This window comes from Dipodomys merriami, unplaced genomic scaffold, assembly GCF_024711535.1.
Source record: "Dipodomys merriami isolate MVZ:Mamm:240054 unplaced genomic scaffold, mDipMer1.0.p SCAF_2165, whole genome shotgun sequence".
Taxonomy (NCBI): Eukaryota; Metazoa; Chordata; class Mammalia; order Rodentia; family Heteromyidae; genus Dipodomys; species Dipodomys merriami.
This window is the reverse complement of record NW_027203566.1, coordinates 490-27,688: the sequence shown is the minus strand read 5'-3', so window position 1 is coordinate 27,688 and position 27,199 is coordinate 490. Positions and strand designations below refer to the sequence as shown.

The 27,199-nt window shown below is 42.5% G+C and overlaps 1 pseudogene; it reads right to left on the bottom strand.

The window, feature by feature from the left end:
• Window positions 1-8,950: 8,950 nt before the first annotated feature.
• LOC138834491 (heterogeneous nuclear ribonucleoprotein A3-like) lies at window positions 8,951-11,753 on the bottom strand (annotated as a pseudogene).
• Window positions 11,754-27,199: the final 15,446 nt, after the last annotated feature.

Here is a 27,199-nt window from a genome sequence, read left to right as displayed (position 1 = left end):
AGGACAGGATGGAAAAACAGAGAGAGGGAAGAGGTGACATTGTCCAAAAGAAATATCCTCTTGGGGGGCTGGGAAGGTGGCTCAGTGGTAGAGTGCTTGCCTCGCATGCATGAGTCCCTGGATTCAATTCCTCAACACCACATAAACAGAAAAAATTGGAAGTGGCACTGTGGCTTAAGTGGTAGAGTGCTAGCCTTGAGCTGAAGAGCTGAGGGACAGAGTTCAAGCCCCACAATGAACAACAACAAAAAAGTACTCTTTTCCTAACTTATTGTAACTGTAATTCCTCTGTACCTCACCTTTATAATAATAATAATAAGTTTTTGTAAGAATAGTAATCAAAGATCCAGTTCAGTCAGAGGCGTGATAAAGTCAGTGTAAGTTTTCCACCGTGAATATCAAAAAGCAATCAGAACCTGGGTGCCTATAATGCTAGCTTCTCAGCAGACTGAGTGTTGGAAATCTCCATTGGAAGGTACCCAGAGCAGGAAATCCTGTGAGACTCTATCTCCAATTAACCAGTGACATGTAGGAAGTGGAGCTGTGGCTAAATTGGTACAGCACTAGCGTTGAACAAAAATAGTAAAGGGAGATGCCCAGGCCCTAAATTTAAGCCCCAGGACCAGTTATACCCCCAAAAACACAAAAAAACAATGAGGGCTTTGACCAGTAGGTTAAAAAAAAATTTTTTTAAATGGGGCAGGGAGGGATGTAGTTGTGGAGATGGGAGGGAAGGGATGGCAGGGAAAAAACAAAGGAGGAGGTAACAATGTTTGATAAGAAATGTACTCATGCCTGGCACTGATGTTTCACTCCTGTAATCTAGCTACTCAGCAGGCTAGATCTGAAGGTTGAGGTTCAAAGCCAGCTGGAGCAGGAAAGTTTGTGAGACTCTTATCTGCAATAAACCACTAGAAAATCAGAAGTGGCGCTGTGGCTCAAGTGGTAGAGCGTTATCCTTGAGCTGAAGAGCTGAGGGATAGTGATGAAGCCTGAATTTCAAGCCCCATGACCAAAAAAAAAAAAAAAAAAAAAAAAAAAGCATGTAATTCTTTTGTTATATATGTTGTTATCTCTAGTGTCAGCTGTGCATTTCTCCTATAGAAACTGAGATTTGAGTAAGTTTTTTTGGGGGGTCAGGTCATGGGGCCTGAACTCTGGGCTTGGGCACTGTCCCTCAGCTCTTCAGCTCAAGGCTAGCGCTCTACCACTTGAGTCACAGCGCCACTTCCAGGTTTTTTCTTTTTCTTTTTTTGCTTATGTGGTGCTGAGGAATCGAACCGAGGGCCTCAGGCATGCAAGGCAAGTGCTCTACCACTGAGCCAACTTCCTAGCCCTTGAGTAAGTTTTTAATGGCAGCAGTGCAGGTGGATTTTGGAAATACTCATAAGTCAGCTCCTTCTTGTAGTCATGAATAAATCTTTGAGCAGTAGAAGGCTAGTTACTTCAAAGAGGAGGGATGGGTAAAAATTATTTTGGAGATACTTGGGGTTCACAATTTTTAGGTTTATGTAATTCTGAAAGCTCTCAACCAAGGTCCTTTATTTCCTAATTATCTCCAAATTGAAACTTTTTAGGAGAAACTTGGTTAGACTCACCATTAAAGATAATTCAGTGTTCAGCATAATTAGAGTCTGGTTCTTGAACTTGTATGTTCTAGGGCTACAGGATATAAGAGATTCTTTAAAAGCCACCATGGAAATTCTCTGAGTTTTCTGAGTATCTTCTAGTACTGAGGCTTGAAATTAGAGCTTCTCACTCTTCTTTGGCTTGCTTGCTCATAGCTGGACACTCTGCTACTTAAGCCTCACCTTTAATTCTGGCTTTTTGCCGGTTAATTGAAGACTTTTCCTTCAAGTTTCAGCCTCCTGAGTAGCTAGGACTATAGATTTAAGTTACTAGTACCTGACTTTTTGTCTGTCTTGAGCTGTGTTCCTGAATCCCTGAGATTGTTTTTGCAAATTGTTTAGTAATATTTAGTCTTTTGGCAAAGATAATGCAATAATGGTGAGTTGCTTTTCTACTTCATTTTCTAACTGTTTGGTTTCAAATGGCACTTCATCTTAAACAGCTTTGCATGATAATTTAATTATCTGTGGTCCTGCTGTGTATTGTGGATTACTAGTGGATTACTTGCTGCAGGATCTTCACTATAGTTAGACTTACCTAAATTAGCCCCCCAATGTCAGAAACCCATCTTGAGACCATTTCTGATTCCAAGATGTGAGTATTATTATTGAAGTTTGATCACAAAAATGGAAGCTGAATCAATTAACTTCATTGGAGACATCAGTAGAGCGTATTGATATAAAGATCCAAAGAAACACAGTAGACATTAAAGTAACCTATAAAGCCAGAATTATTTGGAGAGATCAAGGAATAGAGAAGGAACAACTATTTAGAATTATTTACAACCTGAAAAAAAAGGGAGAATGCCTGTGTATAGAAAATGAAAACGATCTGGATGGATTTGAACCAAACAAGGAAAAAAACTAACACAAAAGAGGATCCAGTGCTAACTACTTTAGTATTATGAAAGGTGAGGGAATGGGCAGGGAGTAATGGAATGAAGCTGGAACAAAATATTAGAGTTACCTTAAATTTATAAATAAGGTGATTTTTTTTCTTTTTAAATTTTTGTCTATTGCGGGGCATGAACTCAGGGCCTGGGTGCTGTCCCTGAGCATTTTTTTTCTCAAGGCTAGCACTCTACCTCTGAGTCACAGCAACACTTCTGTTTTTTTGAGTGGTTAATTGGAGATAAGTGTCTCAGGGACGTTTCTGCCCCTGCTGGCTTTGAACCATGATCCTTAGCTAGGATTACAGGTGTGAGCCACTGGGGCCTGGCTGTTTCTCTTCTTACATGCTAATGGACATTTGTAAATTACTATGTCATATGGTTTTTTCTTTCTCCTTCCCCACTTTTTTGCCCTTGTGGTGAATATTGAACTCAGGATCTTGTGTATACTATGCTCTGTCACTGATCCATACCTCCAAACCTCATTATTTATTTGTTTGTTTTTGTTGGCTGTGGGGCCTGAACTGGCACTGTCCCTCAGCTCTTCTGCTCAAGTCTAGTGCTCTACCACTTGAGCCACAGCCCCACTTCCAACTTTTTCTGCTTATGTGGTGCTGAGAAATCAAACCCAGGGCCTCATGCATGCAAAGCAAGCACTCTACTACTGAGCCACCTTCCCAGCCCCACTCACTGGTTCTTTATTTGTGAAGAAAGAATGTAGTTTCTGCCACATACATATTAATAGCAGCTAGTAGTAATTTCTGATGTGTCTTTCAGAAGTCCCTTTGTCTTTTCTTTCCTTGTTTGATTTTGACCCTAGGGCTTGAACTTAGGGTTAGGCACTGTCCCTGAGACATTTTACTCAAGGTTAGTAGTCTACAACTTGAGCCACAACCCCACTACTGGCTTTTTTGGTAGTTAATTGAAAATAAGAAACTCTTGGGCTTTCTTGCCTAGACTGGCTTCAAACCATGATCTATAGATCTCAGCTTCCTGAGTAGCTAGGATTATAGGCATGAACTACTTTCACACAGCCTTTTGTCTTTTCTTTATTTGATAGATATATAGACCACAGTCTGATATAGTAAGCAGTTTAACTGGATTTTGTGAGGTACTCTTATAAAACTGAACCTATATACCTTCTGTAGAATTTAATTCCTTGACTCAGTAGTTCAGTAACATTTGGTTTGTATCTTTCACAGTGCTTACCACATAAGTATTTAATATGAATCATTGATTAAATCATATGATTTTAGAATTAGAAAAAGGACCTTTTAAATCATCTAGTTCTCTCTGACCTATTTCATAATTGTTAATGGAGGATCATATATTAGTAGTTTGTTATGATTTTTGCAGAGTTGCCACTTTTTTTAGGGGAGGGGGTCAGTCGTGGGGCCTGAACTCTGGGCCTGGGCGTTGTCCCTCAGCTCTTCAGCTCAAGGCTAGCGCTCTACTACTTGAGCCATAGTGCCACTTCCAGCTTTTTTCTTTTTGCTTATGTGGTGCTGAGGAATCGAAACCAGGGCCTCATGCATGCAAGGCAAGCCCTCTACCACTGAGCCACCTTCCCAGACCCAAGAGTTGCCACTTTTATTACTATATGTTTTGCCACTGATGTCATAATCAACAAAAAATAATATAGACAATGTTTAATAAATTGTACTTTTAGCCAGGTGTTGTCTGTAATCCTAGCTACTCAGGAGGCTGAGATCTAAGGGATGTGGTTCAAATCCAGCCCAGGCAGGAAAGTCTGTGAGACTCTTATCTCCAATGAACCACCAGAAAACCAGAAGTGGCGCTATGGCTCAAATGGTAGAGCACTAGCCTTCAGCTGAAGTGCTGAGGGACAGCACCCAGACCCAGAGTTCAAGCCCTATGACCACCCCCCACCCACACAAACAAAATTGTACTTTGATGCAGTTTTCTTTGTGATTATGTTTATAGAATAGAAGTAGAGAAAATAAGTTTTGTGGGTTTTTTTGTTGGTCGTGGAGCTTGAACCTTGGGCTTGGGCGCTGTCCTTGCGCTCTTCAGTTCAAGGTGAGTACTCTACTGCTTGAGCCACAGCGCCACTTCCAGCTTTCTAGTGATTTATTGGAGATAAGAGTCTCATGGACTTTCCTGCCTGGGCTGGCTTTGAACCGTGATCCTCAGATCTCAGCCTCCTGAGTAGCTAGGATTACAGGTGTGAGCCACCGGCGCCTGGCTGAGAAAATAAGTTTTAATTACTTATGTTTCATGTTCTTTAAGTACTTACTTATCATTAAAAGGCATGATTTTTCTTTATTTGTATAACAATTCATATGAGAGTTTAAATGTTTTTGGCTAAGCTTGCTAGTTTACTTGTATTCTGCTACTTGAGCCTTACCTCTAGCCAAGCTTTTTGCTACTTATTTTGCTACTTATTTTGGAAAGGGAAGTCTCATGGACTTTGCTGGGCTGGCTTTGAGCCTTTGTCTTCTGCATAAAGTAGCTCTGGGTTACTAGGATTACAGGCATGAACTATAGGTGCCTGGCTTTACGAGTTGTTGTTTTTTTCTCCCTCTAAAGCAAGGAACTACTGAATATCATTTGATACAATAATATTTCTAGTGTTTCAGAAAATACAAATTTGTGAATTCTTACAAATGTATGGAATCAAGTTTTTCTAAGAAGTTTAAATGGTTAAGTACATGATATCACTATCTTAGAAACATGTTTTAATGTTATCTGTTAAGCTTACAAATTTGTTTTTACTTGTCAAGCTATGAGAGCCAGATTGCCAAGCTGCGGTCTGAGGTTGAAAAAGGCGAAGCATTACGACAAAGTCTGGAATATGATCTGGCTGTTGCTAGAAAGGAAACTGGCCTTGGAAGATGAGCTGCTGAAGAGCAATTAGCTGAAGCCCACAGGATCCAAGAAAAACTTCATGGTAAGAATATTGTTATTTTGGGGCTGGGAAGGTGGCTCAGTGGTACAGCGTTTGCCTTGTACTCATGAGGCCTTGAGTTCAATTCCTTAGCACACCACATAACCAGAAAAAAAGGGCCAGAAGTGGCGCTATGGCTCAAGTGGTAGAGTGCCTGCCTTGAGCTGAAGAGCTGACAGCGCTCAGGCCCAGAATTCAGGCCCATGACCGGACCACCCCCACCCCCCCAAAAAAAGAATATTGTTATTTGTTTTAATGTTTAGGGCTGTAACATTATTCTAGAGCATTGCTTGATGTGTAAATTTGTGTAGGATCAAAGGGAGGGTTTGGTTCATTGATGGACTTTGCTGAGTGTGCATAAAATCTGGCAATTCTGTGAATACTTACTTACTTTAGATTCTTTAAAAAAAATTTTATGATGTTGAGGATCCAATCCAGGGCCTTGTGTGTGCTAATTAATTATTCATCCTCCTTCAAAATGTATTTCAAGGGCTGGGAAGGTGGCTCAGTGGTGAAGCGCTTGCCTTGCATGCATGAGGCCGTGGGTTTGATTCCTCAGCACCACATAAGCAAAAAAGAAAAAAGCTAGAAGTGGTACTGTGGCTCAAGTGGTAGAGCACTAGCCTTGAGCTGAAGATCTGAGAGACAGCGTCCAGGCCCAGAGTTCAGGCCCCACGACCTGACCAAAAAAAAAACAAAAACAAAAAAATGTATTTCAAAATTACTTTTGCTTCCTACTACTACCATTGTTAAAGAAGGTCTTCCAAGAGTACAAAGATACCCTGGATTCTAAGGCATATTGGAAAAGACTGGAGCAGATAAATTAGATCAGTCAAAGCATTGCAAAAGTACTTAGAAGGACCAAGAGACATACAAGTCTTCTCAGACACAGTCAAAAGATTAAACCTACAGATGTAGGGATAGATGAGGAAGAAGAAATAAAAACTAAAGGCTTTGAAAACCTATTCAACAAAATAATAGCAGAAAATGTTTGAGAAATAGAGTATCATCCTTGTGCTGGAGGCCTACCATACTCCAAACAGGCAAGATTAGAAAAGAAATGCTCCTAGATACAGTATAGTAAGCTATCTAAATATACAGAATATCGAAAATGTCAAAAGAGAGGAAGCAAGTAACTTACTATCACAAGCTCCTTGTAAAAACAGCAGATTTCTCAACACAGATAACTAAATGCAAGGAGGACTTGGAAAGACATTATTCCAGACCCAAAAGACAACTGTCAACCCAGACTATTTTACATAGTGAAGCTATCCATAAAAATTGGTTGAGAAATAACAACATTCCACAAAAAACAAAAACTACTGGAATTTATGGCTTTCAAACTAGCACCACAAAAGGTAGTTAGGGAAAAATTACCCGCAGAAGAAGCAAACATCACAAAAAAACAAAATGCCAGGAAACATGGCATACTTCTCTCAATACTGACATTGAATGTTAAAGATCTTAGTTCTTTAGTCAAAAGACATACACTAGTCAGGTTCTGGTGTCTCACATCTGTAATCCTAGTTACTCAGGAGGCTGAGATTTGAGGATCGTGGTTCAAAGCAAGCCTGGGCAAGAAAGTCTATTAGACTCTTGCCACCAATTAACCATTAGAAACCTGGAAGTGGAGTGGTAGCTCAAAGTAGTAGAGCACTAGCCTTGAGCAAAAAGAGCTCAGAGAAAATGCCCAGGATGCGAGTTCAACCCCCATGACTAAAAAATCGAAAGATGCGAGTTCAACCCCCATGACTGAAAAATCGAACAAACAAAACCCTCAAAAAACATAATGGATACTTAGATCAAAAAACAATACCTAAAACAAGACCTAACTCTTTGTTGCCTATAAGAAACACATGGCTTGGGGTAAAAGAATGGGAAAAAAGACCTTCCAAGCAAATGGACTTCAAAAGTGTTCAGCATTAGCCATATTTATATCTGATACTATAGATTGCAAGCTAAAAATTAGTCTGAAGAAACAAAGTCGCTTCATATTAATGAAGGTAATGATCCATGAAGAAAAATTATGATTGTTAATATATATGCACAAAATAGCTCACACTCAGATTTATTAAATATTTCTGAACTTATAAACTTTGGTAAATAATAATGAGAGACTTCAGTATTTCACTTTCACAGATAGGTTATCCATACAAAAACATCAGTAAAGAAATCCTAGAATGGCAGCATTAAATGGCAGTGTAGACAAAATGAAATCATCAGACATCTATAGATGTTACAACACAATACACATTCTTCTTGGCAGCTCATAAGACTTTCTAGAATATATAGGAAGTCTGAGAAAATATAAGAAAATTGAAATATTCTATCAGACCAAAATGGAATTAAACTAGATCTCAACAGAAAAAAGATACTACAAACAGTATTCAAACATAGACATCAAACATAATACCAAACGTCAAATTATCTTGAAGAACCAGGGTAAGCTGGGCGCTGGTGGCTCATGCCTGTAATCCTAGCTACTCAGAAGGCTGAGATCTGAGTATCATGGTTCAAAGCCAGCCTGGGCAGGAAAGTCCATGAGACTCGTATCTCCAATAAAACCACTCGAAAACGGAAGTGGCACTGTGGCTTAAGCAGTAGAGCGCTTGCCTTGAGCTGAAGAGCGCAGGGACAGCGCCCAGGCCCCCCCATGACTGACCCAAAAAAAAAAAAAAAAAAAAAAAAAAAGAATCATGGTAACAAAAACATGGTATTGGCACTGTATGTATGTATACTTTACAGGAAATCATGTCATTTACAGGAAAGTGAATGCAATTGGAGGACATTTGTTCAGAAAACAAAATATCACCTTTTTAGTTATATGAAAACTATATATATTGGCAAGAACAAAATATCCTAAATTTCTAAAATTCTATATTTTCATACTGTTAGACCAAAAAGGCTATAGGTTCTTATCTTTTAAAAATATGCACACATAAGTGCTTTGCTTTTTGTTTGCTTTGTTTTTTTGTTGTGCTGGGAATAAAACTCAGTTGCTTGGCAAGCACCATCTATCTATGTATCTATCTATGTATCTATCTATGTATCTATCTATGTATGTATGTATGTATCTATCTATCTATCTATTTGTCAGTTGTGGGGCTTGAACTCTAGGTCTGGGTGCTGTCCCTGAACTCTTCAGCTCAAGGCTAGCACTGTATCATTTGAGCCATTGTACCACTTCTGGTTTTCTGGTGGTTTTATTGGAGATAAGAGTTTCATGGCCTTTCTTGTCCGGGCTTGCTTTGATTGGTGATCCTCAGATCTCAGCCTCCTGAGTAGCTACCAGTGCCCGGCTAGGCAAGCACTATCCCTCTTTTCTTTTTAATTCTGATCAGAGATCTCAAACTGCTTTTCATAAATAAATAAATAAATAAATAAATAAATAAATAAATAAATAAATAAATAAATAAATCACAAACTGCTTTTCATAAATAAATAGCATACACATTACTATACTGCTGAACCAAATTAAATTACAAAAGAGACTCAGAGACAAAGGTATAGTAGAGGGTGCATAATTTTTTTTTAAGGATATGACAATAAAGTGTCTTTTTATTCTCTTCCTCTGAAAACTTGCATGGAGAAATTAAACCAAGGAAAGAAAAGTAATAAAATTTATAGGCCTCAGGGGTCTCAAAGGAAAAACAGAATAAAATCAGGTATCCATTAATATGCTCAGACATTGCACACTTATTGGTCCTGAATCAAAAATTAAGAATGGTTTCTAAAGGGATGGGGAAAACATCCCCTACCCTTTACAAATTTAAATAGAGGGCAGCAGACATGCTTTACACTCCAAAACTATGGTAGCAGTCATTCTCAATGTGATCAAGGTAAATGTAGAATGGAGATGTTCTAAACACAGCTATGATTCTGCAAATCTTAAAACACACTAAAACCATGATTACATTGAAGGAAAATGCACAAATAGGGATTTTGAGGGTTTTTTTTTCATTTGAAGGTAATCTTAATGCTATTAAATTCACAAATATGCTAATTTAAATACCCAATCCTATGTATCTAAAACACACAATGCATACATGCAAGTATCTATTCTCTCCACATGTCAGCGCCCATTCTTATCATGGTTTGGAAATGAGAACAGATTCCCCTTAAACTGCAAGTCAGTAGGTGTTTCTTTACAGTTAACTTTAGCAAAATTCATACAAAATAGTAATTAACAATGATCTTTACTTGTTAACTCACAAGGAAACACCTTCAAAACTGCATTTTGTTAAAGTTTCTGTACTAAAATGTAGAAAAACTGAACTACACAAATATTGAAAAATTAAAAATTCCTTAATTTTTTATTCCTGGTACCACTACCACAATTCACAGGGCAATATAGCTGATGTAATGAAAAGACAAAGACAAAGCTACAACAGATAAAAGACCTCAGGAATATACATCTAATTGACACGACGTTGCATTAATCAATAGCTGCACTTTTTGCAAACTGTGGCTATGACAGTCCTGAACAAGAAGGGTTTCCTGTTTAAGCTGCAGTAACTTTTCTGACTATGGATCATCGTTCCTTCTGTGGCAGATTTTTACAGTTCCTCTAAGGCATTTGGGACGACTGTCTCAAAGTAAACTGCAGCTTTCCTGACAACTCCTCGCTCTCTCTCTCCTGCTAAGAACTGTAGCCTTTTTTTCTGTTGTTTTAAAACCTTCTACTACCATATCCACCACTTCCACCACCAGATCCATAACCACCACCATATGGACTGCCAGAGCTTCTTCCACCAAAACTGTCCCCTTTCATGGGTCCATAATTTGATTGCTGTTGTCCACTGTAATTTCCAAAATCATTATAGTTACCACCACCAAAATTTCCTCCTTCATTGTAACCATCATATCCTCCTCCACCACCCCCATATCCTCCACCTTGGTTTCCATAACCTGGTCCACCACCACCATAGCCTCCTCTACTACTATAACCAGGACGGCCACCATAGTTGCCACCATCACCTCCAAATCCATTGTATCCACCATCACCTCCTCCATAGCTACCTCTGCTGCCACCACCTCCACCATCATAGCCTCCTCTTCCACCAAAGTTTCCATCACATCCAAAATTATCTCCACCACCTCCAAAGTTTCCTCCACGACCCATAATGTTGCCAGATCCACCTCTACGACCTCTTTGTGATCCAGAAGACTGCATCTCTTGTTTAGAAAGGGCCTTTTTCACTTCACAATTATGCCCATTAATAGTGTGGTATTTCTGAACAACAATTTTATCAACTGTATCATGATCATCAAAAGTTACAAAGGCAAATCCTCTCTTTTTTCCACTCTGCCGGTCTTCCATAACTTCTATGGTTTCAATCTTGCCATATTTTTCAAAGTAGTCTCTCAAATTATATTCTTCTGTATCTTCTTTAATACCACCAACAAAAATTTTCTTCACTGTTAGATGGGCTCCTGGCTTCACAGAATCCTCTCTAGAAACCTCTCTCTTTGGTTCCACAACACGCCCATCAACCTTGTGGGGTCTAGCACACATGGCTGCATCCACCTCTTCAACACAAGAGTAAGTCACAAAACCGAAGCCCCTGGAACGTTTTGTCTGAGGATCTCTCATTACCACACAATCTGTGAGTGTGCCCCATTTCTCAGAATGTTCTCTTAAACTATCATCTGTAGTTTTGAAGCTCAGACCACTAATAAACAACTTCCGCAGCTGCTCTGGTTCCTTTGGATCATGGCCCTCCTCCCCCCAGTGACAGGAGCGACAGCCAGAGTCAGGCTGGGGGCGACCCGGGCGGCGGTTTTACCTCCATTTTGAGACCGGACTGGCCTCTTCCAACTCGAGTTCAATATGGGACCGAGAGGAAGAGGCCAAGGGTGCATAATTTTGAAACATATTTTGGAAGGGTATAAATTTGATTGAAAGAGATGGCTTGCAGCTATGAAAATTGAACAAGGAAGCATGTTGAAATTGTTTTGGGATGGTAGGAAGGGGAGAAGGGGGAAAGGAAATTGATATAAGGGGTGAGATTGATTGGGACATATTTTAAACATGTCTGGAAATATAGCAGGTGTGAGCAACTGGTGCCCTGCTCCTTTTTATTTGTATATGAAATTACTCTCCCTTCAAGAATGCTGATACAGTTAATTCCCCTCATTAGAAAATAAAGTTCTAGCTTTCTTTGTTTGTATGAGCTTTCTTCTTTTATGTATGTGTGGTACCAGGGTTTGAGCCTAGGGCGTAAGGTTTGCAAAGTGGTGCTCTATGGCTTAAGCCACAACCCAGCACTGAGGCATGTAACTTTAAAGACATTTTTACATGTAGCTATTACAGCCTTGACACTGAAGACTTTACCTGCTCAAGGAGAGTTCCCCATTAGACCTCCCTTGTACTGGATCCTCTTTATACATTCATGTTCCGTAGAAATACCAGTAGAGTGCCCCTGAATTGTCTTCCCCTAGAGCTTCTACACGGAGACTGTCTGCATCCAGACCCTTGGCAGAAAAGGAAGGAGGGTTGGGGAAAACAATGAACTAAATAAATGGAAGAAAACTTCAATACACGAACTTATCACCTGTTTCAAAATGCCAAGTACAGGATATCATTTTTCCATCTGGGCAGATAAAACACAGAATGGGATGGGGGTACCTTCTTCGAAGAACAAGATATAGAAATACTTGAAATGTTCCCTACCCCAACCACGGCTCCCACCCCTCCAAAAACGGAGAATTCCAATGAATGGTCTGACTACCTGGCTTAGATTTACTTTATATGTACACAAAAGGTAGTGGGTAGGATAAGATGTTCTAAGGCTCTGTCCCATGTAATCCACTATGGCAGCTCAGTCAGAACCCACAGCAACATTCTGCTCCAGCTGAGACTCCCAATTTACCCCAGGGCCTGACCTAGGCTGGAGTCCTGAATGAAGACTACTTCTAAATGACATGACCAAGAAAGGACTAGAAGTCATCACCAGGTCTAATCCTGTATGATCCGGACACCTGCCAGCCGGGCATCCGTGGCTCATGTCTGTCATCCCAGCTACTCAGGAGGCTGAGGTCTGAGGATCATGACTCAAAGCCTGCCCAGGCAGGAAAGGCCATGAGCCTTTTTATCTCCAATTCATGACCAAAAAGCCAGAAGTGGAACTGTGGCTCAAGTAGTAAAGCATTAACCTTGAGCAAAACAAAAACAAAACAAAAAAGGCTCAGGGACAATGTCCAGGCCCTAGTTCAAATTCCTACCACCCCCCCCCCCCAAAAGATCCAAGAGCTCTTACGTCTAACTAACCACTAAAAGATAGAAGCAGCACTGTGGCTCAAGTGGTAGAGCACTAGCCTTTAGCAAAAAAGCTTAGGGACAGTGTCTAGGCTCTGATTTCAAAGCTCCATTCTCAACTACTGGGTTTTTACTGTGCTAGAGAAAGGGCTTTCAGGGAAGCACCTTGAGTAGATCGAAGACATCATCTGCATCTAGCCGGTAATCACAGAGGCGGTGCAGAATCTCCACACGGGTACGAAGAGGCAGGTCTTGGAAACTGGCTTCTCTCAGGGGGTTGGGTTTCCCCTCCTCAAGCTCCCAGCAGTAGTTGATAATGTCTTCCAGGTAGCTGTGGAATGTCTGAGGCCTATCCATAAGGCCCAGACAAAAATACATGAATGTACACAAAGCTGTGGCTTGAGAGCTGACAAACTTATCAATGGCAACAAGGAGGATCTGACGGTCTTGGCTGCTTTATGTATTAGACCAACTACATGAAGTTCCAAAGAAGATAAACGTGTCCTAAGAGCTCCCCACAGAGAACTCTTAAAACACAGGCAGCAGCACACGCAAGTCAACAGCAAACTACGAAGTGGAGACAACTGTCTAATCTTTTGCTCATCCTATTTATTTATTTATGCATGCATGCGTGCATGCGTACATGTGTACATGCCAGGCCTGGGGATTGAACTCAGGGCCTGGGCATGGTCCCTGAATTCTTCTGCTCAAGGCTAGTGCTCTACCACTTGAGCCACAGTGCCATTTCTGGTCTTTTCTGTGTATGTGGTACTCAGGAATTCAAATGCATGCTAGGCAAGCACTCTACAACTGAGCCACATTCCCAGCCTCCAAATACTCTTAAAGATCCATTTTCTCTTTACTTTCCTATTCAAAATATTAGGAAAGACCACTGGTTGTAAGTTAGTATTGCATGAATAAAGAGACGAAGACCTACTTGAAGTTACCTGTTTCTTATAGCAAAGAAACCAAGACAGAGCAGTAGAAAGAGAATGAAAACAAGGATGAGTCAACTGCTTTCTAACACCCAAGGTTAGCCACTTGATAGAAGTCAGCAAAGAGCTCTTCAGCCAGCTTCAGACAGACGACACTTCCCTTCTATTGGCCAGCCCACAGACAGAGGCAGAGGGCTGGGGTACTGGCCACTTTTAAGGGTCAGCTGGCTGGAACTGGCAGAATTCATGACTAGGCAAAGCAACTGATTTAACAGCTGCAATGTGTTTGGGATATCATAGAAAACAGGCAGCTATTGACCTCTTAGAAGCACATGTCAGGGACATGAAAAGGTATCCAGTCTCCTTACTAAGGCAAAGAACCATACACAATGCAGACTAAGTGAAAAGTAGAATCGCCTCCTTCCACACGCTTCAAGCATTGGTGAGGCTTAACTAATGCATGCACATGATTGATGAGACAATATTTAGCAGGAGTTCTTGTAAATCAGCAAGTGAAGAGGTTGTATAAGATAATCTGAGGCCTGCGGTAGAGCGCAGCAGTGCACCATCCCCAGTACTGGAGCCACAGCCACTGACTGACAGTGTCTATCCTTTATTTGTGTGGGTAGATGTGAATCCTGAGGCTTGAACTCAGGACCTGGGGGTGCTGTCCTTGAGCTTTTTTGCTCAAAGCTAGGGCTCTACCACTTGATCCACAGTTCCACTTCTGGTACTTTTACTTGTTAATTGGAAATATAGAGTTTCATAGGTTCTTGCCTAGGCTGGCTTGATCTGCAGATCTCAGACTCCTGAATTACAGGTACCCAGCTTGAAAGTGTTTCTTCTTTAAGATCACAGAACCTAGGCCAAAATAGCTAACAGATCTTTTGTTTTGTTTTGGACAGGACTTTACAATGTAGCTAAGCCTGTGGATGAAATCTGAGGATCATGGTTCAAAGCCAGCCCAACAGACAACCTGAGATTCTTATCTAAAACAAAACAAAACAAAAACAGCAAAAAAAATCCTAGATGGAGGTATGGCTCAAGGCATACAGCACCAGCTGTGAGCTAATCTTAGGACCAACTCAAAAAATACTGAAATTGGAATTTTGCAATAATAAATGGGGTGATTTGACAAGAATACCTAGAGAAGTTCTATAAACACCTAACAACAAGACATCACACAGGTGCTGCCCCAAGCTACATCACACGGCTGAGATGACCTGGGAAGACCATGGTTTGAGGCCAGCCAACCAACAAACACAGAATTGGGCATTCCACGCCTGTCATCCCAATTCTGAGGAAGGCTAAGATCTGGAACAGTAGGGCTCCAAATCAAGACAGCCAAAGGAAAAAAATCCTGGGACTTCTTATCTCGGCAGAAAATGCTAGCCCTAAATGCAGCGAGAAGACAACTTATAAGAAGCTAAATCTGGAAAAATCGCTAAAAGAAAGCATGTGAAAATGATCCTTTTGTAGTATCACTGATTTCGCACACAGAAAAAAATGTGAAATATATAGGAAAAAATATATTACATTGACTTGAACTAAATGAAACTTTTTTTGGAGGGAGGGAGGTCATGGGGCTTTAACTCAAGAGACTGGGCACTGTCCCTGGGGTCTTTCACTCAAGGCTAGCACTCAAAGCTAGCTCTCTATCACTTGGAGCCACAAAGCCTCTTTTGGTTTTCTGGTAGTTAACTGGAGAGATGAGTCTTAGGACTTTCCTGCCAGAGCTGGCTTTGAACCACAACCTTCAGATCTCAACCTCCTGAGTAGCTTGGATTACAGGTGTGAGCCATCAGTGCCCAGCTAAATAAAAACTCTTGTTCTTTAAAAACATAAATGGAAAATACACACTAGGAGCAAATATTTACACTTTGACATTGTATGTCTAACAAGGGACTTACATCCAGACTGCATAAAAAATCTAAACAGTTCCATCTACAAACTAGTAAATACCCCTAACGGAACATAAGTAATCAAAAGATGTGAGTAAATGTTTCACCAAGAAGAGATGTACAAATGAACAAGAACGATGTCCAACATTCCTGGTCATCGGGAAAATACAAATTAAAATGACAGTGAGTTACTACCTTAAAGACAAGAGAATAGGTGAAATTAAAAGAGCAAATGTTGGTAAAGATATAGAGCAAGCAACTAGACTTCTCCTATTTCACTAGTAGAAATATAAAATGTCACAACCACTTTGGAAAAAGAGTTTGGCAGTTTCTTGCCGTTAAACATACCATTACCATAAGATTCAGAAATTCTAAAAATAAATGAAAACACATTTACAGCAACATTTGCATGCAAATACTCACAGTAGCTTTATCGTAACAACCTCAAAAGCAACACACATGGAAACACATGGAAAGCAACACATGGAAAGGATAAACAGCTTGCAATTTATTTTTCACTAGATACAATTTAATCCTTCACTTGGCCAAAATGAACAAATTAATACAAACAGCAATCCCAAAGAATTCTGCAGACATTGCACTGAATGAAAGAAGCTGGACTTGACAGTGTGTTGTCCCATTAGCATAAATTCTACAACACTACCACAAGGTATCTTAGTAAAACTGAGGCCGCTGACAGCCAGACCAGTTTACATGGGAGAGCAACTACAAAGACAACTTTCTGGGAAGATGGAAATGTTCTATGTTTCTGAGCAGAATGATGACTACATGGCACATTCATTTGTTCAAATCCATTGGCCTGCCAGGTGCCAGTGGCTCACATCTGTAATCCTAGCTACTCAGGAGGCTGAGACATGAGGCTCCTAGTTCAAAGCCATCCCTGGCAGAAAAAGTCTATGAGACTCCTATCTCCAATTAACCACCAGAAAGCCAGACGTGGAGCTGTGGTTCAAATGATAGGCAGCTTTGAGCAAAAAAAGCCAAAGGACAGTACCCAGGCCTTAGTTCAAACCCCCAAACCAGTACACAGACCCAGTCATGCGCACACACAGAAGTGGCCTGTATGCTGAAGATATGTGATTTTACTGCATGATGTCACAAGTTCAAATAAACACATTTAGCAGGAGCACTGTAATTTCCAAAGAGATAATGTTTAAAGGACAAACTTTCAGTATTAGATTTTGTTTTTGAAAGCAAAGCAAAACAAAACAAAGAAAGTGGGGTTGGGAATGTGGTTCAGTGGTACAGTGCTTGCCTAGCATGAATAAAGCCCTGGGTTCAATTCCTCAGTACCACACACACAGTAAAAGCTAGAAGTGGCATCATGGCTCAGTGATAGAGTGCTAGTCTTGAGCAAAATAAGCTCAGCAACAGTTTCCAGGCCCTGAGTTCAAGCCCCAGGACTGACAAAACAAAAACAACAAAAACACCCCTGTGTATACTAGAGAAGAAAATGGAAAAAGAAACCCCAGCAAGAGTGAACAGAAGAACCCAGGTGCTTATCATCAACCTTGGGGAACAGAAGATAGGCAATATTCTACTACTAGCAGAACTTGGGCGTGCTCCAGAGCTGTTGGCTCCTACGACTCTGAAAGCATGTAACCTCAGACCCCTGCTCTACAAGTGCAAGTGCTGGACCCACACAGTGCAGATAACCCCAATCACCCATCAATGTGAACACCGACACTCTCCCTGCCCAGGAGACAGAACAGCGCTCCTGAGTTGTGTGAGGCAGCCTGTCAACTGCTTTGTACATTTTGTCCATTTACATGTACCCTCAGTTTTCCTTCTTTTGTACTTATAAAAATACATCTCTGATAATGCTTTTGCAACTTGTGCTGATTGCTCGACCTTTTCACCTGTCGTGTCTATCGGCCGGGGCGAGTCTGCTCCTGGTTCTCAGGGGGACATGGGCCTGGCACGGCCGTGCACCCCAGCAAAGCCAAGGAGCTTCGGAGAGTCCACAAGGGCCCAGAGAACCATGAGACCCTCCTCAGAATCCAGCATCTCTACTTTGGGGAGTGTTTATTTGTGCAGCAAGAGGAAATAAACAGACCCAGGGCCTCATGCATGCTAGGCAGGGGCTCTACAAAAGGGAAGGCTAACAAATGTCAGGGCTCTTTTCCAAAAATAAGGGAAAGGTGAGGTGCAGTGGCACATACTTGTAGTCCAGCTATCCAGAAGGGTGAGAACTTCAAGGAGAACCCCTTGAACCCAGGAGTTCTAGACTAGCCTGTACAACACAGCCCATCCCAGGCTCCAAAGACAACCACCACCAAGAAAACAGATCTCAGCACAAAACAGTTTTGTCAACATTGATCAAATTTACTTGCTAGTGCCTTCACAGACACTAGAGAGCTATTTATTTGCCAGTTATAACGGCATCAGAGAGCCCAGAGGCACCAAGTAAATTATGCTACTGCTACCAGGTTATGTGGACAACAGAAGACACAAGTGCAAGAAATATAGAAAACTCTATCGTTTTGTTAGGCGGTATTTCACCAATATTTCAAACAAAAATCAGAAATAGGCACAAACAAGAGACAAAAATTCTACACTTGAGTGGCAGCTGGTGTAGCTACGAGTAAATGGTAACAGATTTGTGAAAAGCAAACTCAACCATCACAGTAAAGAATGAGCAGGGGCTGGGAAGGTGGCTCAGTGGTAGAGCGCTTGCTTTGCATGCATGAGGCCCTGGGTTCAATTCCTTAGCACCACATAAGCAAAAAGAAAAAAGCCGGAAATGGCGCTGTGGCTCAAGTGGTAGAGCGCTAGCCTTGAGCTGAAGAGCTGAGGGACAGCGCCCAGGCCCAGAGTTCAGGCCCCATGACCGGACCTCCCCCCCCCACCCCCCCCACCCCCGCCAAAAAAAAAAAGAAAGCGCAGACACAGAGCCTGGGAGCTCATTTGCATATTATGCATTAGGGTATACTGTCTTATATGGACTAGGGGGTAGATGCTATGATTGGCTAGCTATCCCTGTGCGATAAATATGTGCTAAGAGCACAGTTAGTAGTTACTCACTTGATATCCCTTTGCTGATGTCAGCCCTGAAGCAAGCAGGCAATCAGATCGCTAATAAACTCCACATCATCTCTGTGAAGAGCTGCCTCTAACTCCTGAGAGAGAAGAGGAAAGAGAGAGATTAAATACTGAGACTTCTTAAAATCTACACTACCACCAAAAACACAGAGCCCAAACAACAGAAAATGGCTGGTCAATGAAGCAAAGGTCTTGCTGCCATTTTCCCTCTTCCCCCAGTTACTGCTGCAAGAGGAGCAAAGAGAGCTTTCAGGTTTTTCCTGGAGTTTCTCTTACTGCCCCTACCATCCCTCCCATTCCTTTTGTCTACACTCTGGAAGACATACCCACAGTTCTTGGGGAGGGTTGAGGAAGACAGTAATGGGGGGCAGGAACTGAACTCAGGGTCTTGCACCTGCTAGACCTGTATTCTAACACTTGAGCCCCAGTGTTTGTGTGTGGGAGGGAGGAGGTTGGGGAAGACAGTAATGGGGGGCAGGGACTGAACTCAGGTCTTGCACCTGCTAGACCTGTATTCTAACACTTGAGGCCCAGTATGTGTATGTGTGTGTGTGTGTGTGTGTGTGTGTGTGTGTGTGTGTGTGTGTGTGTGTGTGTGTGTGTGTGTGTGTGTGCGTGCGTGCGTGCGCGCGCGCACACGTGCGTGCATGCGTGTGTGCATGTGTGTGTGTGTGTGTTGATCCTAGGGCTTGAACTCAGGGACTGAGAGCTGTCCTGAGCTTAATCTGCTCAAAGCTAGCGCTCTGTCACTTAAACTCAGCACCACCTCCAGCTTTTTCTGAGTAATTTTCTGGAGTTGAGTCTTAGGGTCTCCCCTGCACAGGCTGGCTTGGCAGCACAATCCTCAGCTCTCAGCCCCTTTTGCAGCTAGGGTTACAAGTGTGAGCCATGGGCGCCCAGCTCAGCCTGCTTTTTTGTTGTCTATTTTGGAGACGGAGCTTGGAAACGGTTCCCGGCTGACTACTTACTAACGGCAATCCTCCAGATCTCATCCCAGCCCCATGGCTGTGATACAGGTGCGTATTTCTTTTTTGCAAAGCCATGCTAGCTGTATAATCAACTAGTTTGCATATTGTATAGTTTTCTAATTTAGTGGCAAAACAAAATACAGGAGCATTAAATTCTTTATAATCAATTACAAGTACTCTTTGTTATATAACGGTTTCAAAAATAAACCAACTGCAGCACTGTATTTTGAACTAAACAGAACTGGGAGGAAGAAATTTGGCAACTTTTACTTTAATGATGCTACTCCTGCATGTCTAGAGGAGATTGCTAGAATAAGACGGCTCTTACATCATCTGGAGAGTAATGCCTTAGTGAGATGCCTTTGTTTTGCTTACGTTTGCAAACACTCATGTGTACAGTCTAGGGCCTGGAAATCCCTTTTCTGGGCCAACTGTACATCACACAAAGACTTTTTTTTTTTTTTGGTCGGTCGTGGGGCTTAAACTCTGGGCCTGGGTGCTGTCCCTCAGCTCTTCAGCTCAAGGTGAACGTTCTACCACTTGAGCCGCAGTGCCACGTCCAGTTTTCTGAGTGGTTTACTGGAGCTAAGAGTGTTACGGACTACTCTCCTGCCTAGGCTGGCTTTGAACCACAATCCTCAGATCTCAGCCTGCTGAGTAATTAGGATTAAAGGTGTGAGCCACCAGCACCAGGCACAAAGACTTTTCTCTACGGTCTTCCCAGGTGAATTTCACTTTGCCAATCCTCCAATTTCGATGCCTGAACTACAGTAGCTATGTACCCTGCAACACACCTGCCTATGAGTCCCTCCTCTCCCAGAGTACATCAAAAGTGCAACTTGCTTGCTCTTAAGTGTGGCTTCCAACTCTGAAGAATAGTAGAGATGGGACCCAGGCCTTTGCACACGCCAAGTACTATTCCACTGATGTAAAGTCCCAGCCCAAAAATGCTCATTTTTCATTAGAGGTGCTTAGACTGAACTATGTAATGTCTCCTAGAGTTTATATTATTACTAAATATATTACTGGCTCTGCCAAGTAATTCTAACTACCTAGGAGGCCGAGATCTGAGGACTGAACTTCAAAGCCAGCCCCAGACAGGAGTCCATGAGACTCCAATTAACCACCAAAAAGCCAGGACTGGAGCTATGGCTCAAGTGGCAGAGCACTACACTAGCCTTGAGCAAAAAAATCTCAATGACAATGCCCAGACTCTGAGTTCAAATCCTAGGCAAACGTGCACTCGTGCATGTGCGTCTACATACACACACACAGAGGACATACCAAATTAAGTTGTTTTAACAGCCACACTTGAGAACATAAGGCAAGAACCAGGAGGGCATTGCTCAAGAGAGGACTGCCAGAAGTCTAACATAGGATATGCGTGATCTCTTAGAGACCAGACTTGGAAAACATTTAATGGTGACTTTATTTTTAAAAAATAATCATGATTTGGAGTAGAATGTAAGATGTGCATTAACTTTTTTGGCTGAGGACAGCTCCTGGGCCTGGCACCTGTAGAGAAGGCTTCAACCACTGAGCTCGCCCCCAGGCTCCCTAAATCAATATGAAGGGGGAACAAAATCATAAATGATCTTCAGTCAACTACTAAGTGAGACAAGAGGCTTCTCAGGCTTCTCTCTGGGAGAAAAGTTTGCTTTCTTATAGGATAAGTACAATAGAAGGATACAGAGTCCGGACTGTTGGATTAGGAGAAATGAACAGGCCCATGCTGTCTTTCAAACAATATTCCAGCCCCTTTCCTTGCTTCCCATTTACCCCCACACCATAGGTCCTAGAATATGGTAAATAACTCAGTACAGTCTGTAGACAAACAGGTTCAAATACAAGACTGCCTTTTAAAACGTAATTCTACAATACTATGTTTAATATAACAGAACGCCACCTGGAAATATACTAGGATGGGGGAGAGGCATGCAGGCATGGATGCACAAATGCCAGACCTGAGTTAAGAAGATGGTTAAATCATTAGGAGTGACATTGTCCAAAAAGAGATGTACTGTACTCATTATCTGACTTATGTAATTGTGACCGGTCACCCTTGTAACAACAATTTTTTTAAGTTATCATTAAAAACTAGAACCAAACTGGGCCTAGGTGGCTCACACCTGTAATCCTAGCTATTCAGGAGGTTGAGATCTGAGGATCAGGGTTCAAAGCCCGCCTGGGCAGGAAAGCCCATGAGATTTTTTTCGCCAGTTTAACCACTAGAAAAACAGGAAGTGGCACTGTGGCTCAAGTGGTAGAGCGCTCACCTGGAGCTGAGGGACAGTGCCCATGCCCAGAGTTCAAGTCCCATGACCAACAAAAAAAAGAGAAAGAAACTTTTGCAAAGGTGTAGAAATATTTTCCTGCCAAAGGTCATATGGCCTTTTATAACATCATTATGGGCCATACAAAGTTATCAGTACAATCAGAGCAGATACATTCCTGTCTGTCTGTCCCCTCATTTACCAACTGACTTCCTAGGCCTTCAATGGGCCTCAGGCCAGACTTTCCCCATCTCTGTTTAAAGAGTAGTTTGAGTTGTGCAAGATGAAAAGCTCTGGAGATGTGTTTGTTTCACAACCATAAAAATACACTACTGAATATAACAATGAAAATAATACTACAGAAACACACTGGTGGCTAATGGTAATTAATTACTGTACAATGAAATCTTGTTAACAGGAAAAAAGTCATTTTCATGATTTTTCTTTTTTCTTTTGGCTTTTGCTCTACCACTTTAAGCAACAGCTCCACTTTCTGGTTTTTGAGTGGTTCACTAGCGATAAGAATCTCATAGGGGGCTGTGAATGTGGCTTAGTGGTAGAGTGCTCGCCTAGCATGCACGAAGTCCTGTGTTTGATTCCTCAGTACCACATACACAGAAAGATCCAGCAGCAGAGGTGTGGCTCAAGTGGTATAGCACCAGTCTTGAACAAAAGAAGCTCAGGGACAGTACCCAGGCCCTCAGGGACAGCACCCAGGCCCTGAGTTCAAGCTCCAGGACTGGCAAAAAAAAAAAATTATAGGGATTTTTCTGCCCGGGCTGGCTTTGAACTGTGATCCGCAAATCTCAGCCTCCTGAGTAGTTAGTGTTACAGGTGTGAGCCACCAGCACCCGACTAATGGGTTAACTTTTAATTGTAGCAATGATATAAATGTTTTAAAATTGTTACCATAATTAAAAAATACTTTTCACAGCAAGATGCTGTGTGTTACTCACACGAAGTATGTGGTCTCCAAGGGGTGGTATGGACAAAGAAGGGAGGTAAATACCACCCGTGATACACAAAACAAATGCTGCACAAAGTAATATTATATTTATCTCATCTTCCTCTATGGAAAGAGAGCAAAGACTGAGGAGATACCAGTATCCTGTTTTTTGATATAAGGAATTTGAATTCTCTTCATACATAACCCACTGCTTTAAGTACGGATAAAACTGTCTCCAAAGAGAGTCCAGCGATCCAGGTTATTCAAAGCTTTACTACTTAAGGTTTCAACCCAGAGCTTAAGTCTTAGACTAAGGCACAAGGGACCCTCCTCCTAAAGACATCCACCCCAAGCTTTTTTTATTTCCTCTTCTCACTTTCTCTCCTTGGGCCTTTTGTATTCTTTCACTGTGCGCATTGAACTGTGAGCACAGAAATCTGAACTTTGCCAAGATGCTCAGGGACAGCAGAGGACGGGGAAAGAAAACAGCAGAAAGGGGTAAAAGGAGACTCCATTCCTACCACAGCTCTGTGGCTTCAGAGGAGCTGCGGAGAGTAACAGGATTTGCCTCTCTTGCAGCTGGTGCCACAGCTCATTAGGGAAAAGCCTGCTTAACGTGTGCACATGTACACACACACACACACATACACACACACACACACACACACACACACACACACACACACACACACACACACACACACACACACACACACACACACACACACACACGACTGAGCAAGGGGCACCCAGACTACCTCTGGGGGAAGGGGAAGAAGACAGCGGTTAGAAAACATGCCCGCTAAGGATGAACAACCGCTCACTTTAAAAAATCCTGCCCGCCTTACAGCCAGATTCCAGACCAAGGACAGTCTAATGACATACGGAACATGAAATTTCCTTAATATAGCCAGTCACTCGACTGTAGCTTTTCTTAAATAACACTCCAGACACTTTCCTTTTGTAATGCGTACCTATTCCCTGTGTAAGTTTTCTTTAACCTTTTACCAATTTGTTTCTTTTCTTCAACTTCCAAGAATCAATATACAGATTTATATTGCTGCCATTTAGTCACAATAATTCCTTTGAGTTTATTTAGAGGAGGGAGGGAGGGGGGAAGGAGAGGCTAAGGAATAAAGTCATGTTGGTTGTATTTGCTTTTGGAGTTGCAAATCTTCCTGATTTGCCCAGGACCGACTACAATGTACATCTAGATGAAAGCCCCGTGTGGGACCAGAACCCCTCATGCACAAAGGCAGGGCAGCGGGCCCCTGAGGGACTCTGGCAGCTGCTGGCCACAGAGACTGCCTAGAGTGCCGGCTCAGGACATGGGAGTAAAGGCACACTAGCCTCCAGAAGGCACCCAGACTGGCAGCTGATGCTTTCTAACTTGGTACACGTTAATTTAACCCCAAAGGATTGTGGCATGCCAATTTAGCAGGAATGTATAAATCAGCCAGAGCAACTGCACTGCCGAGGGGCCTGAAAGCAGCTACGTGGGCAAACCTTTATCTGCGCAGCCCCCAAAGGCTAGCAGGTCTGTTCTGCTCCTTTGTATGCAGTGACCAGACTCAGCTATGTCACCGGCTACAATGCTGTGGAAACCAAACAGCTCCTTCCCTCAGTGTTGACTATAACTCAAAATCATCAACTGGAAAAATGTTAATTACACAATAAATGTGTGAAACTAGAATGACTTTTCTGCAAATGTTTAAATTAGGAATAGTGGCTCCAAAGGCTGTTTAAAAAAAGTATTCAAAATTGCCTAATCTTCCACACACACACACACACACACACACACACACACACACACACACACACACAAAATACCATGACACAAACAATGCCCAATGACTGAAAAAGCAGGGAGTGTGGTGCCTACCAGGCTGGGGTGGGAGGCACTAAGCTGGACAAGCATGGCTACACAGACGGAAAGGCAGATCCTAGCCAGGACACACATGCTCTGTGCGGGTCCAGTCAGATGTCTGCTTTCACCAGCCTTCACCAGCCGGCAAAGGTCTCCCATCGGGGCTGATGACTTTCCTGGGTTCCACACCTAAGACAGGAGGTAAAAATGGCACAGCTTCCTGGAGTCATTTGCCTTTTTGTTTTATTGTTGGTGCTTGTTGCTCAGAAACACATTTTCATTTTTTTCCTGCAGTTCTGGGAGGTAGCACCCATAGTAGGTAGATGCTCTAAGATTATTTATCTGTTTAGCCAGTCCTGGGGCTTGAACTCAGGGCCTGGGTGCTGTCCCTGAGCTTCTTTTGCTCAAGGCTAGCGCTCTACCACTTGAACCACAGCGCCACTTCTGGCTTTTTCTGTGTATGTGGTACTGAGGAGTTGAACTCAGGGCTTCAAGCATGCTAGGCAAGCTCTCTACCACTGAGCCACATTCCCAGAGTCATCCTCTCAAATTTTTAACTTTTAAAACAAAGATTGGGGCTGGGTGTCAGGGGCTCAAGCTACTCAGGAGGCTGAGATCTGAGGGTCATGGTTCAAAGCCAGCCTGGGCAGAAAACTTCCTATGACTTATCTCCCACTAACCACTCAAACACTGGAAGTGGAGCTGTGGCTCAAAGCAGTAGAGTGCTACCTTTGGGGGGGGGGTAGGGTGGGGAACCACCTCAGAGACAGCACCCAAGCCCTGAGTTCAAGCCCCACAAATGACCAAACAAACAAAGCAAAATAAAAAAAGGCTGACCAAACCCAAAACATTTATCTATGTTTGGTCTGCATCTGCATCTACGTTTGGTATGCACAGGACATTGTGAGGGACGGCAGGAAGGTGAAGAGAGAGCCCCAGTCCAGTTGTGAGAAGTGATAGGTTGGTTACTACTGGAGGGATGACAGTGGAACAGGCAATGAGAGATGAAAGGGAAGCATTTCAGAAGCACAGTCAATAGCTTGGCACCTACTTGTAGGTAAAGAAAAAAAAAAAAGACAAGAAAATTTAGGTTGAGTTTTAATTCCGTCTAAAAACAGCTAGATAAGTGTAAACAAGGAAAAGGCTAGATTGGGGTGGCAGTGATAACAAAGAATTACACTGGAGATAAAAGTCCTCTCAGTGTATACAGTGAGATGTAATCGTGTAGTGTTGTACAGACAGCTGTTCACACCCAACTGAACCTCAGCTGTTCATGTCCCAGACTCTTGTGTAAGAATGAAAACATACGCAATCAGACGTGCTTCCCACAACTGTGGAAAGGCACCTACAGTGCCTGGCACGCACGTGCACACACACATACGCATGCACACACACACACACACTGTGTGTATGTGAAGGATAAAAAGAGAACCTATTCTTACACAATGCTGATCAAGAATGAAAGGTTGGGATAGGATTCGGCTCAGTGGAAGAACACTTGCCTGGCAAATGTAAGGCCCTGAGTTCAGTCCTCAGCTCTGGGGAGGGAGGGAGGGAGGGAGGGAGGGAGAGAGGGAGGGAGGGAGAGAGGGGAAGAAAGAAAGAAAGAAAGAAAGAAAGAAAGAAAGAAAGAAAGAAAGAAAGAAAGAAAGAAAGAAAGAAAGAAAGAAAGAAAGGAAGAAAGAAAGGAAGAAAGAAAGGAGGGAGGGAGGGCAAGGAAGGAAGGAAGGTAGGGAAGGAGGGAGGGAGGAAAGGAAGGAAGGAGGAAGAAAGGGAAGGAAGAAAGGGAAGGAAGGAAGGGAGGGAGGGAGGGAGCGAGGGAGGGAAAAGAAAAGAAAGGCAAGGTAAGGCTGGCAATTCAACGGAAGGACACTGCAATGTTGGTTCTGTCAGAATGCCACTGTGGTGGTGAACAAGGAGCCGCCAGTGGACACAGGCTGACAACAGAAAGGCACTTAGTGACACACAAGTCACCTCCAAGAATGAAATATTAAAAGTGTTTTTGTTTGCATTTGTTATGTGCAGGTCCTGGGGCTTAAATTCAAAAGTCTGGGCACTGTCCCCAACTTTTTTGCTTAAGGCTAGCACTCTACCACTTGAACCACGGCACCACTTCCAGTCGTTTTTGATGGTTAATAAATCTCATGAACTTTTCTTTCCAAACTGGTGTCACACTGCGATCCTCAGATCTCAGTCTCCTGAGTAGCTAAGGATTATAGGCAAGAGCCACCAGCACCCAGACAAACCATGTTTTAAACTAATAAAATCCTATGCTTAGCTAGGTGCCACTGGCTCACACACCTGTCATCCTACCTATCCAGGAGGCTGAGATCCTCAGACCTCAGTCTGAAGTCGGCCAGAGGCAAGAAAGTCAATGAGACTCTCGTCTCCAATAAACTACTCAGCAAAAGCCCGAAGCATCGCTGTGGCTCAAGTGGTAGAGCACCAGCCTTGAGCACAAAGAGGCTCAGGGACCACGCCCAGGTCCTGAGTTCAAGCCCTAAGACCAGCCCAAAAATACATAAATAAATACTTTTTTAAAAAATCCTGTGCTTAAATTCT